Below are 12666 nucleotides of genomic sequence, written 5' to 3' on the forward strand. Positions count from 1 at the left end.
CGTTGATCAAAAATACAAGTGTTATACATGGAATTTTAGATCCACTTCTCCTTAATGCAACCGCTGTGTCAGATTTCAAAAAAGCTTTACGGAAAAAGCAAACCATGCAATAATCTGAGTACGGCGCTCAGAGCCCAAACCAGCCAAAAAGATATCGGCCATGTTGTGCAGTCAACAGAAGTCAGAAATAACATGATAAATATTCACTTACCTTTGATGATCTTCATCAGAATGCACTCCCAGGAATCCCAGTTCCACAATAAATGTTTGTTTTGTTCGATAATGTCCATCATTTATGTCCAAATAGCTACTTTTGTTAGCGCATTTTGTAAACATATCCAAAGTCACGAAGCGCGTTCACTAGGAGCAGACGAAATGTCAAAATGTTCCGTTACAGTCCGTAGAAACATGTCAAACGATGTATAGAATCAATCTTTAGGATGTTTTTAACATAAATCTTCAATAATGTTCCAACCGGAGAATTCCTTTGTCTGTAGAAAAAGCAAGCTACCTCTCACGTGAACGAGCGTCACGAGCCTGTGGCACTCTGCCAGACCACTGACTCAAAGAGCCCTTATGAGCCCCTCCTTTACAGTAGAAGCCTCAAACAAGTTTCTAAAGACTGTTGACATCTAGTGGAAGCCTTAGGAAGTGCAACATGACCAATATCCCACTGTATCTTCATTTACATTTTACATTTAAGTCATTTAGCAGACGCTCTTATCCAGAGCGACTTACAAGTATGTGCATTCACCTTATGATGTCCAGTGGAACAACCACTTTACAATAGTGCATCTAACTCTAAGGGGGGGGGGGGGGGTTAGAAGGATTACTTTATCCTATCCTAGGTATTCCTTAAAGAGGTGGGGTTTCAGGTGTCTCCGGAAGGTGGTGATTGATTCTGCTGACCTGGCGTCGTGGGGGAGTTTGTTCCACCATTGGGGTGCCAGAGCAGCGAACAGTTTTGACTGGGCTGAGCGGGAGCTGTACTTCCTCAGAGGTAGGGAGGCGAGCAGGCCAGAGGTGGATGAACGCAGTGCCCTTGTTTGGGTGTAGGGCCTGATCAGAGCCTGAAGGTACGGAGGTGCCGTTCCCCTCACAGCTCCGTAGGCAAGCACCATGGTCTTGTAGCGGATGCGAGCTTCAACTGGAAGCCAGTGGAGAGAGCGGAGGAGCGGGGTGACGTGAGAGAACTTGGGAAGGTTGAACACCAGACGGGCTGCGGCGTTCTGGATGAGTTGTAGGGGTTTAATCGCACAGGCAGGGAGCCCAGCCAACAGCGAGTTGCAGTAATCCAGACGGGAGATGACAAGTGCCTGGATTAGTACCTGCGCCGCTTCCTGTGTGAGGCAGGGTCGTACTCTGCGAATGTTGTAGAGCATGAACCTACAGGAACGGGTCACCGCCTTGATGTTGGTTGAGAACGACAGGGTGTTGTCCAGGATCACGCCAAGGTTCTTAGCGCTCTGGGAGGAGGACACAATGGAGTTGTCAAGCGTGATGGCAAGATCATGGAACGGGCAGTCCTTCCCCGGGAGGAAGAGCAGCTCCGTCTTGCCGAGGTTCAGCTTGAGGTGGTGATCCGTCATCCACACTGATATGTCTGCCAGACATGCAGAGATGCGATTCGCCACCTGGTTATCAGAAGGGGGAAAGGAGAAGATTAATTGTGTGTCGTCTGCATAGCAATGATAGGAGAGACCATGTGAGGATATGACAGAGCCAAGTGACTTGGTGTATAGCGAGAATAGGAGAGGGCCTAGAACAGAGCCCTGGGGGACACCAGTGGTGAGAGCACGTGGTGCGGAGACAGATTCTCGCCACGCCACCTGGTAGGAGCGACCTGTCAGGTAGGACGCAATCCAAGCGTGGGCCGCGCCGGAGATGCCCAACTCGGAGAGGGTGGAGAGGAGGATCTGATGGTTCACAGTATCAAAGGCAGCCGATAGGTCTAGAAGGATGAGAGCAGAGGAGAGAGAGTTAGCTTTAGCAGTGCGGAGCGCCTCCGTGACACAGAGAAGAGCAGTCTCAGTTGAATGACTAGTCTTGAAACCTGACTGATTTGGATCAAGAAGGTCATTCTGAGAGAGATAGCAGGAGAGCTGGCCAAGGACGGCACGTTCAAGAGTTTTGGAGAGAAAAGAAAGAAGGGATACTGGTCTTCAATAGGGAATGAGTTGAAAAACGACCAACCTCAGATTTCCCACTTCCTGGTTGGATTTCTTCTCAGGTTTTTGCCTGCCATATGAGTTATGTTATACTCACAGACATCATTCAAACAGTTTTAGAAACTTCAGAGTGTTTTCTATCCAAATCTACTAATACTATGCATATATTAGCAACTGGGACTGAGTAGCAGGCCGTTTACTCTGGGCACCTTATTCATCCAAGCTACTCAATACTGCCCCCAGCCACAAGAAGTTAACTTTACAATTAGAAAAATATACTTTGTGTGAAATGAAAGTAGTCTATGTATTGTATGGTACATTCACATGCGAGGCATCCATATTTATAGCTCAATAATACATGATGTTAATTAAAGTTCGGAAGTAATCTATGCAGACCATTGGAGCCATTTTAACGCAAGAGGAAGTTCTAGCAGTGGATGGAATACAACTTATTTTTCCTACCACATCACAGATAGGGATAGCATTGTCCTCATCTCTCCAACAACATGAAACTCTCCATTTCCCTTAGCACGTTCACAGTGGGAACCCCATAATAGACACTGTGCTGTACGTCAATGTGCCTTTCTGTAAACAGCAGAAATGCATCGCAGAACTCACAACACACAAAGCTACACCCCAAATGGCCAAAGTAGCTCTTGTGGTTGGCAAGTGTAGGAGACACCCAAAATCCACAAGAAAAGGGAGTGGTTGGCACAGCAGTTTCTGTAGGCATGTTTGTTATGGAAGCCTCTGCCTCAAAATGGTAACAAGTGAAACATCAATCTCTTTATCCCACTATTTCCTTGAAAGCTTCCTCATCTCATTTCCTTCATGGCCACTGATTTTTAAATTACTCATCTTGATGAAAACATTTAATTGAAAACATATCCAGTCTTGTCATCCATCTGTTTTGATTGGAAAGTAGGAAATGAAGCCATGTATTACAGTATATTGGGACGAAGCCCATGAGAGAGCACTGGAGTGTGAGCCGGTGAAGTTCACCGGAGAAATTGCGGTAGTGAATTATCGTCCACGATAACTAACTCCTTTTGTTAAATATGTTGAATAATTTATCAGTCTTGGCTACCTCATCAGTGACCACCAGTGAGTTTTTAATTCGACTCATCCAAAGGGGTTCATTAAAGGAACTTAATGAACATCTCAGGGACCAGGCGGATGAAGCTTGTGTTATGTCGTGTATGTCCCTTGCCGCATCTATTTGTGTCTGTTTGGTTTACTGCTGCGCTTAGAGAGGTGGAAGTTGTCCAGTAGCTGTGTTACGGCATGCGATGACCAGCCTCTAAATGCAAGGTGAATATAGCTCTAGTTATATCACTTGCCTGCGAATAGCTGCTCGGGATAGGGTGGAGGGGAGGGTGTGCGCGACGTGTGTGTGTGTGTGTGTGCTTAATGTTTATGTGCTCGCGGATCATCACACTGAGCCGGGCCAACTTTTCTGACAGATGATCAAACCGTCAACAGCAGCGAGCGAAAGCTTGTGTCATGCATGGGCTATATCAAATGTGGCTTGTTGCTCAACATAATTTCTGTGTGGGAACTCCACTTTACATGGCCCCCAATAAGTTAACGGCACACACATAATCGTTCAAATAGCGACGCTTGGGGAGAGATGGGTGTGCGTTACCTATTTGACACCTCACTCCGCGCAGTCTGCCCATTCCGTCCCCCTTCTAGTCTATCCATCATTTATTTTGACTCTGCTGCTTATCCTGACAGAGGAATGCCTGTCTGGTACTTAGCTGCTGCCCCACTGGCGTTGCTCATGCCTGGGATGTGGAGGTGTGTGTGTGAGCGTGTGGGTTTGTAACTGCGTGATGGCTACGTGTATGTATGTATGTATGTATGTATGTATGTAGGCATATATATTCAGAAGCAGATCCTGTCACTTTATCCACCCCCCCATACACATTCCCACACACTCTGACCCACCTACTCTAGGGGTAACTTTCCAGTCCTGTAGTTGCAGCATGTCTGTGTCTCAAAATAGCCATATCTCATCACTGCTTCACCTAAACAGGGAACTCTCTCGCTCTCTTCTCTAACTCTGTTTTCCTCTTCTCTCTGTTGCATCTGGGTGCTTCCCAGGAACGGACAGACTAGGCTCTGGATTTAAAGCCTGAGGAGGAGTGCGGAATTCTCCGGAACGAGGGAAGAATTGAGATCCCCGATGCCCGTCTCTCCCGAATAAGTCTCCCAGCTTTTGATTTTTATGACGGTAAGATTTTTCTTTTTGCCACTCTTGCACTAGCTGTCTGTACATGAAAGGTAATGAGTTTTTGCTGTGTTTGCAGGTGTAATGTCAGTCAGAGTAGGCTTTGTTTGAACGGACATGCCTCACAAACCATTGGGAGTCGAGCACTTGCGTATCAGTGGACTGGATGTATGATTTTGATAACAATTCATAAGTTGTCATAAAATCAACAATGAGGGCAAAGTGAATGGAATAGTCCAGCAGTAATTATGTGCACTCCAAAATTATGAATAATAAACAAGTATTTATTTTGTACTTTTTTTTTTAAGTCTATTTGCTTTTTGCATTATAGTATTTGATTTTAGTCATTTGTTTTTGATTGAGAACATGCACTTAAAAACATAATTGTGATATGATTAGATCGGATACTCTTTGTCTGTTGGAACAGAACAGTACCACTACATCCCAGCACTACACCATAGCCAAACCCAACAGTGGACAGGACGAAAATGGTTTAAATTAAAACCAGGATTTTTCTTCCCGAACCTCTAACCTCAGGAAAAAGCCTGACAAATAACTGTACTCTGCTTTCATTTAGAACATAGAAATGTCTAACCCAAACCAGGCTCTTCAAATAGTCTACAATATAGCCACAAAAAAACAATACGTTGCTTGCATTTTCACCTCTAACACGTCGGCTGCCTGTCAAAATGGTGTATGGCCTTTAGGGCTTTCGCCTCTGCAGTCTTGTCAATGCTCATCATGTTTACACAGCCTCGCTGGTCCCGTGCCACTTGTCTGTCTTGAACCCTGATGTGCCATCATATTGCAAATAGAACATGGCTAAAATAATGAAAGAGATGGAGAACGGGGGGAAGATGGAGGCAGAGAGAGAGAGAGTGACATGGATTGAGTTTTGTGTAGTATCCGGAAGGCTTCCATAACTCTAATTTGAACCCATATTGAAAGACAACCGAAACCAACCAATTTCCCAAACCCTCCCCTGCCTTTTCTCTTCCTCTCTCTCCCTCCTACTTCATTCTACCCTTTTCACTTTTTCGTCCTGCTCTTTTTCCCCTCCACAATTATCAGTCCATTAGGCCAGTCTCTGAGGTGTTGTGGAATGCCACCTTGACCCCACCCACCCCTTGAGTCCACACTCTCACATGCAGAGAGAGAGAGAGAGAGAGAGAGAGAGAGAGAGCGCAGCTCCCTTGGTCCTTGTTCCCCCTGACCTCACACACACACAGGGACGCTTTGTTGCATGCCCATTGGCGAATGGTACAAGGACATTTTTGCCCCCCCACCACCACCACACTTTCGGGTGACGATTTCACCTCACAGGGTTGTGTACGCACAGTGTCCACAGTGATCAATCGATAGGGCGTTAATGGATGGAATGTGGTTCAGTTTTATTTACAGGCAAAGGATTTCAATTTAGTTCAGGAAGAGGAGGGCTTGACTGACCAATAGGCAAGAGGACTCAGTTGAAGTATTAGCAGATTTCGGGTTAGGTTGAAAAATGTTGAAGATAAATGTGTCTGGTTTGGCAACTCTTGTTTTTTTATCTTCCTCATACCATGCCGTTTAGGGTCATTTGTTAAAAGGCCCTGTCGTACACAAAGACAAAAGATCTTCCAAAGATTGCTTTGCAGCAAGCAGTGAAAAACAAGCTTCTTGAGTTACAAGGCCGTGTCAGAAAGTGAAACTCAGCAAACACGTATGCACAGATACACCAACACGCATGCATAACGACAACCACACGCATACAAACAGTTGCATGCTCACACACACACGCACACACACACACACACACACACACACACACACACACACACACACACACACACACACACACACACACACACACACACACACACACAGGTCAGCAAAGAAACCCACAAGCACAACAACACCCACAGACCTGCACACACACACTCATTTTCAGTGCTATGTAATGTCTGCTATTGCTTACCGTTAGCTGGGCGAGTAGTGTGTCAGGGTTGTGTCACAGCTAAACTCTTTAGGCCTGTTGCTATTTGATGACGGCAATGAAAATAGAAGTATAATTGTCTGTAACAAGAGCCCAAAACACCAGGAGGGTACTTAAAATATTTTTCTGGTACACAGTCTACCCCACAAGATTGAGACTGGTACCAAAACAAGGGCTCTCCAGTCCAACTATACACACCAAGAGTTTGTCTTTGACATTCTTTACATGTCAAGCCTTTGACTGTCACCTTTCCCATATACTTTAACCTCTGAGTCTATAAACTTTGTTTGCATCTGTGACCTTTTTTGAGCCACTTGCCCTACGATCTCGCGGGGGGCTTTCAGAGTGTTATGAAGTTGCCCCTTGAAGCTGATCAGAAGACAATTTTGCATTACCCCCTAACCCCTACTCCACCCTCACCTCCAAAGGTTAAGCTGATCTTAGATCAGTGTCTAAGGACAACGACTCGAAACTCAACTCAAAAAGTTAAATGTGGCATCATTACAGAGTGCCTATCCGACAGTAAAGCATCCTGGCCTGGGAATATCTTAACTCGCAGAGGTTAGTGTTACCCTCTCCGACACAGATCCTATAAAGTCCCCTCCTGATAGAGCAAGGCGCTAAACCCTAATTGCTCCTGTAAGTCGCTCTGGATAGGAGTGTCTGCTAAATGACTAAAATGTAAATAGACCTCTCTCTGCTCCAGAGCCCTCTGGAGGGCAAAGGGCCTGTCTAAGGGATGTAAGTATAACCCACTCGCCCCTCGTTAGACCACCTTATCCTACTCCACGCAGTTCACGCTGGCACCTGGGGAATTCAGTCCGTCTATGGGGTGGTAATACCGTATTGGGGAATTCCGTCCCATCTATTGGCAGGTAATACCGTATTGGATAATTCAGTCCCATCTATGGGGAGGTAATACCGTATTGGATAATTCAGTTCCATCTATGGGGTGGTAATACCGTATTGGATAATTCAGTCCCATCTATGGGGAGGTAATACCGTATTGGATAATTCAGTCCCATCTATGGGGAGGTAATACCGTATTGGATAATTCAGTTCCATCTATGGGGTGGTAATACCGTATTGGATAATTCAGTCCCATCTATGGGGAGGTAATACCGTATTGGATAATTCAGTCCCATCTATGGGGTGGTAATACCGTATTGGATAATTCAGTTCCATCTATGGGGTGGTAATACCGTATTGGATAATTCAGTCCCATCTATGGGGAGGTAATACCGTATTGGATAATTCAGTCCCATCTATGGGGTGGTAATACCGTATTGGATAATTCAGTCCCATCTATGGGGTGGTAATACCGTATTGGATAATTCAGTCCCATCTATGGGGTGGTAATACCGTATTGGATAATTCAGTCCCATCTATGGGGAGGTAATACCGTATTGGATAATTCAGTCCCATCTATGGGGAGGTAATACCGTATTGGATAATTCAGTTCCATCTATGGGGTGGTAATACCGTATTGGGGAATTCCGTCCCATCTATGGGGAGGTAATACCGTATTGGGGAATTCCGTCCCATCTATGGGGAGGTAATACTGTATAAGCTACAGCTGATCGAGTCAATCTTGTTATGTTGAAATCTACTTCTCTTTTTAATCATGCTTGTCTAGTAGCCTGATTGTAGGTTATGTGAATATCAATGTTATATCCACGATGTATTCATTGAGTGGGGTAATTCATTAGCCATACCGCTAAATTGTCTTTTGCAAGGATGCAGGGAACGCTGTCCCCCTTTGCAGTTGAAGAGAAATTGTCTTAGCATGACATTACCCCTACTGGTTAATTCCCGCAGATAGCCACATTCACCTTCAAAACCATTAGCATTGAGCCAGAAAGTTTGAATTCATACGTGTCTCAATTCTCTGCGCTAGCTGCTTCACCCCTCATTCCACCTTCAAAACATTTAGCAGTTAGCTATTATCATTAGTGATGTAGCATTAGCATTGAGCCTGCCTGAATAATGATCCTCTCTATCCTCCACACTGAAATGGCATTTCCTTCAGCGCTAGGCTAGCTGCTTCACTCTTACTACCACATTCCCTCCACCTTCAAAGTCGTTAGCAGTTAGTGGTAGCATTAGCATAGGAGTGTTTTAGAATAACAAGGCTCTCTAGCCTGCTGTCCAAAGACTCTGCAGGTCCCCTGTGGGGCTATTTAGCTCTTCGCACGTCACGAAAGGTCTTCTTTCCAATGCTAAACACCCAGTCAACAGACGGTGCTCTCGCTCCCAACTCCCCCATAACGTCTGTCTCCTCCGCACCGCCTAGCCGCGAATAGGAAATGTCAGGCCTATTAAAATGGATGTCAGGTCAGCTTCACAGAGATGGAAAGACGGTATAGAAGCCCTCACCAAGGCTTTTTAATTGCAGGCCTGCAGAGCTTCCGTTTCCTTTTCCACCTAGTTGCTCGCCAATGGATTGATTCGTGTCACGATTTAAAGCGCAGATGAGGAACACCGGCAGTGTTTGGGGCTCAGCCCTCCAAGCATGGAGTTGAAAAGTTCTGCGCCCTATGCCCTCCTAGGACTTCAGAACCTAGAACCCTTCTCAGCAGTGGCCTGTTTTAGGACCCTTCTCAGATGGTTAGCAGTGACTTTTCACTGATTTTGACTTACCAACCTTGGCCTGTCAGGAATGCCTGCTGTTTTACAGAGAAAGTCTCTTTGTGGAGACTATCTGGCAGGGCAGATAACAAAACTGCTTTGACAGTCAGCCCATGCAGTGTGTCACACAGAGCGATCGAAGGCCCTGTCACATTCCAAGATGGGTTGAAAATGAGAAGTATGGTTTTGAACATAGTTGACAGAGAATTGTTGACTATTGTATCTGAAATAAACTGTTTTGCCATTTCTGCAGCATTCAAGTAGACGATTCCACGAGACTCCATAGGACTGAGCATGGCACTTGACACGTGAAATATGATCGCGAGACAGTGGTCGACATTGGGGCTCCGTCATACTATCAGTCCACTGACTCCACTCTTTTCTGTTTTGTTTGTGAGGTCACATGGTGCCAACGTCTGCCAGGTCTATTCATCAGGGTATGCAATATGGACATGATGGCCTGTGGACAGACAGTCCCTCAGTAGAATAATGATTTGAGCTGAAATACCGCCGCTGACGAGGCTCCTCCAGCATGTCCACTCGCACCAACACACACACACACACACACACACACACACACACACACACACACACACACACACACACACACACACACACACACACACACACACACACACACACACACACACACACACACACACACACACAGAGAGAGAGAGTCCTGCCAGACTGCAGACTTTGCAGGTCTACAGAGATGGAGGGACTGACAGGACCACAGGTAGACAGAATGACAGAGACGGGCAGACAGAACAACAGAAAGAGTGCCACATTGAGCAAGATTTATGGGCAGTCCTTTCACTCCAGGCTACCTTGACTTGTTTATCCCTATCCACATCTCCACACATTGGTAGGGAACCGCATTTTGAATGCATACTAATTACTCATATGATAATTCCCTACTTTTCTGATGAACCGGTTCGATCTGGTTTTGGATAGCAGGCCATCTCTATACTGCAATTACTTCCCGTTAGCGCTAACTGTTAATCGTTATGGCCATGGTCCAGTGGGGTAGAGGAGACCGCAGAGGCAACTCTTGAGGTATTGTTCACTGTTAGAGGACCATTCTGCCATACAGCTTACATAACGCTACCATGCTAATCGTAGCTAGCGCTATTGCTAACGCTAATGCCCTTTCTCTGTTTCTGCCTGACGGGATGGAGTGGTGACCTGAACGAGTCCTATTCTGCTCCCCGTCTCTATTTCTATCTCTCGTTCTCTGTCGTCATGCTTTTTCGCTCTGTCACTTTGCTCCCTCTGCCTCTTTCCCTGTTTTCCATTTTCTTTCTCACTTTTTCTGTCTTTCACTTTTTCTGTCCTCACTCTTCTAATCATCCTCCTGTGCCTCCATAGGTTTCTACTGCTGCTCTATAACAATAACAGTAGCACAGTATAATCCCGGACCCACACTGGACAGAAGCAACACCGCAGGTTGTCATATCCAATTGCTTTTCCCCCCAGCCACAGAGCATGGCCTTGTGTTGCGTAATTGCATTAGCTTACATTAGCGCTCTCAGGGCAGTGGCTACTGCTCGTTGGCGGTTGGCCGCCATAGCAATGATGTGATGCAACCCTGCTGGACAACACCGGGCTCTGTTGTTGCCTCGGACCCAGTATGGGTATTGGGAACGAGGGGGTCAGCGTATTGTCCCCCCCCCCCCCCTCCCGGGCTCATTCGTTCACACAGAGGGGGGTCCGCTAATGAGTAGAGAGGTTGAACAAACACATCCCATGTAACAGGGAGATATAATTTTATTTAAAACTGTTAAGTCCAGTGGAGGGCTTGTTGGGGATCAAATGTGATATGGGGTCTAAGCAGTTTGATATTTTCATTTTAGTCATTTAGCAGACGCTCTTATCCAGAGTGACTTACAGGAGCAATAAGGGTGAAGTGTCTTGCTCAAGGGCACATGGACAGATTTACTATCCCAAAGCATCTTATAGCTCTTTTAGTAAAGTGGCGTGGGCTAAAGGTGTTCTCAAGTCTTCTACACTTCAGCTGCCTATTTGGCCGGGGCTGTGACTGAATTGTCATACTACATACTGTTTAGTGAATACTACTTTAGGACTGTAAATAAATAAATAGTATAAGGATTCTGGGAATTCTGGAGTTGCCTATTTGGCTAGGCCTTTGACCGAGTTATCATAAATGTACTATGTATACTGAACAAAAATATAAACGTAACATGTAAAGTGTTGGTTTTTTGAGCTGAAATAAAAGATCCCAGAAATTTTCCACACGCACAAAAAGCTTATTTCTCTCACATTTTGTGCACAGATTTGTGGATTTGCAAATTGTGGGTTTTCACAACCAAAGGATTTCTGCACAAACTGTCAGAAACCATCTCAGGGAAAATCATCTGTGTGCTCGCCGTCCACACCAGGGTCGTGACCTGACTACAGTTCGGTGTCGTAACTGACTTCAGTGGTCAAATGCTCGATGGCCACTGGCACGCTGGAGAAGCGTGCCCTTCACAGATGAATCCTGGTTTCAACTGTACCGGGCAGATGGCAGACGCCATGCACGGTGTCGTGTGGTTGTGCGGCTTGCTGACATAGTTGTGAACAGAGTGCCCCGTGGTGGTGGGGTTATGGTATGGGCAGGCATAAGCTACAGACAAGGAACACACTTGCATTTTAGCGGTGCCAAATTGAATGCACAGAGATACCATGATGAGATGCTGAGACCCCACTGTCGTGCCGTTCATCCGCCGCCATCACCTTATGTTTCAGCGTGATAATGAACGGTCCCATGTCGCAAGGATCTGTACACAATTCCTGGAAGCTGAAAATGTCCTAGGCCTGACTGCTCACCAGACATGGCACCCATTGAGCATGTGTGGTATGCTCTGGTTTGATGTGTACGACAACGTGTTCCAGTTCCTGACAATATCCAGCGACTTTGCACAGCCATTGAAGAGGAGTGAGACAACATTGCACAGGCCACAATCAAAAGCCTAATCAACTATATGTAAAGGAGATGTGTCGCATTGCATAAGGCAAATTGTGTTCACACCATATACTGACTGGTTTTCTGATCCACGCTCCTACTTTTTTCCCAGTCAAATCAAATCAAAGTTTATTTGTCACGTGCGCTGAATACAACAGGTCTAGGTAGACCTTACAGTGAAATGCTTACTTACAGGCTCTAACCAACAGTGCAAAAAAGCTATTAGGTGAACTCCATAGATTAGGGCCTAATGCATTTATTTAAATTGACTGATTTCCTTATACGAACTAACTCAGTAAAATTATTGAAATTGTTGCATGTTGCGTTTTATTTTTGTTCAGTGTAGTAATACAAGCTACCAAATATTGAGAATTCTTGGAAAAGGGATTCTTTATCTCATTGGCAATTCCTGATTTTTAAAGGCTGAATAAAAAGTCAGAGTGCTGATTTACAGTGCATTCATAAACAGATACCTTATTTACATAAGTATTCAGACCCTTTGCTATGATACTCTAAATGGTTTCCGTTGATCATCCTTGATGTTTCTGCAACTTGATTGGAGTCCACCTGTGGTAAATTCAATTGATTGGACATGATTTGGAAAGTCACACACCTGTCTATGTAAGGTCCCACAGTTGACATAGCACGTCAGAGCAAAAACTAAGCCATGAGGTTGAAGGAATTGCCCATAGAGCTC

General features: G+C 45.4%; 1 protein-coding gene and 1 pseudogene across 3 annotated transcripts in view; both read left to right on the forward strand.

Moving 5' to 3' along the window:
• Nucleotides 1-12666, forward strand: part of LOC139579024 (sorbin and SH3 domain-containing protein 2-like) — a 104235-nt gene that overhangs the window by 20603 nt on the left and 70966 nt on the right. For all 3 annotated transcript variants that reach the window (XM_071407235.1, XM_071407237.1, XM_071407236.1), the window contains exon 2: nucleotides 4275-4404. The gene's annotated coding sequence lies outside the window, so the exon portion shown is untranslated. The remainder of the gene's footprint in view (nucleotides 1-4274; nucleotides 4405-12666) is intronic.
• LOC139579734 (homeobox protein SEBOX-like) overlaps nucleotides 1-12666 on the forward strand; it is a 34988-nt pseudogene that overhangs the window by 1483 nt on the left and 20839 nt on the right.

Source organism: Salvelinus alpinus, chromosome 6 (assembly GCF_045679555.1).
Source record: "Salvelinus alpinus chromosome 6, SLU_Salpinus.1, whole genome shotgun sequence".
NCBI classification, from domain to species: domain Eukaryota; kingdom Metazoa; phylum Chordata; class Actinopteri; order Salmoniformes; family Salmonidae; genus Salvelinus; species Salvelinus alpinus.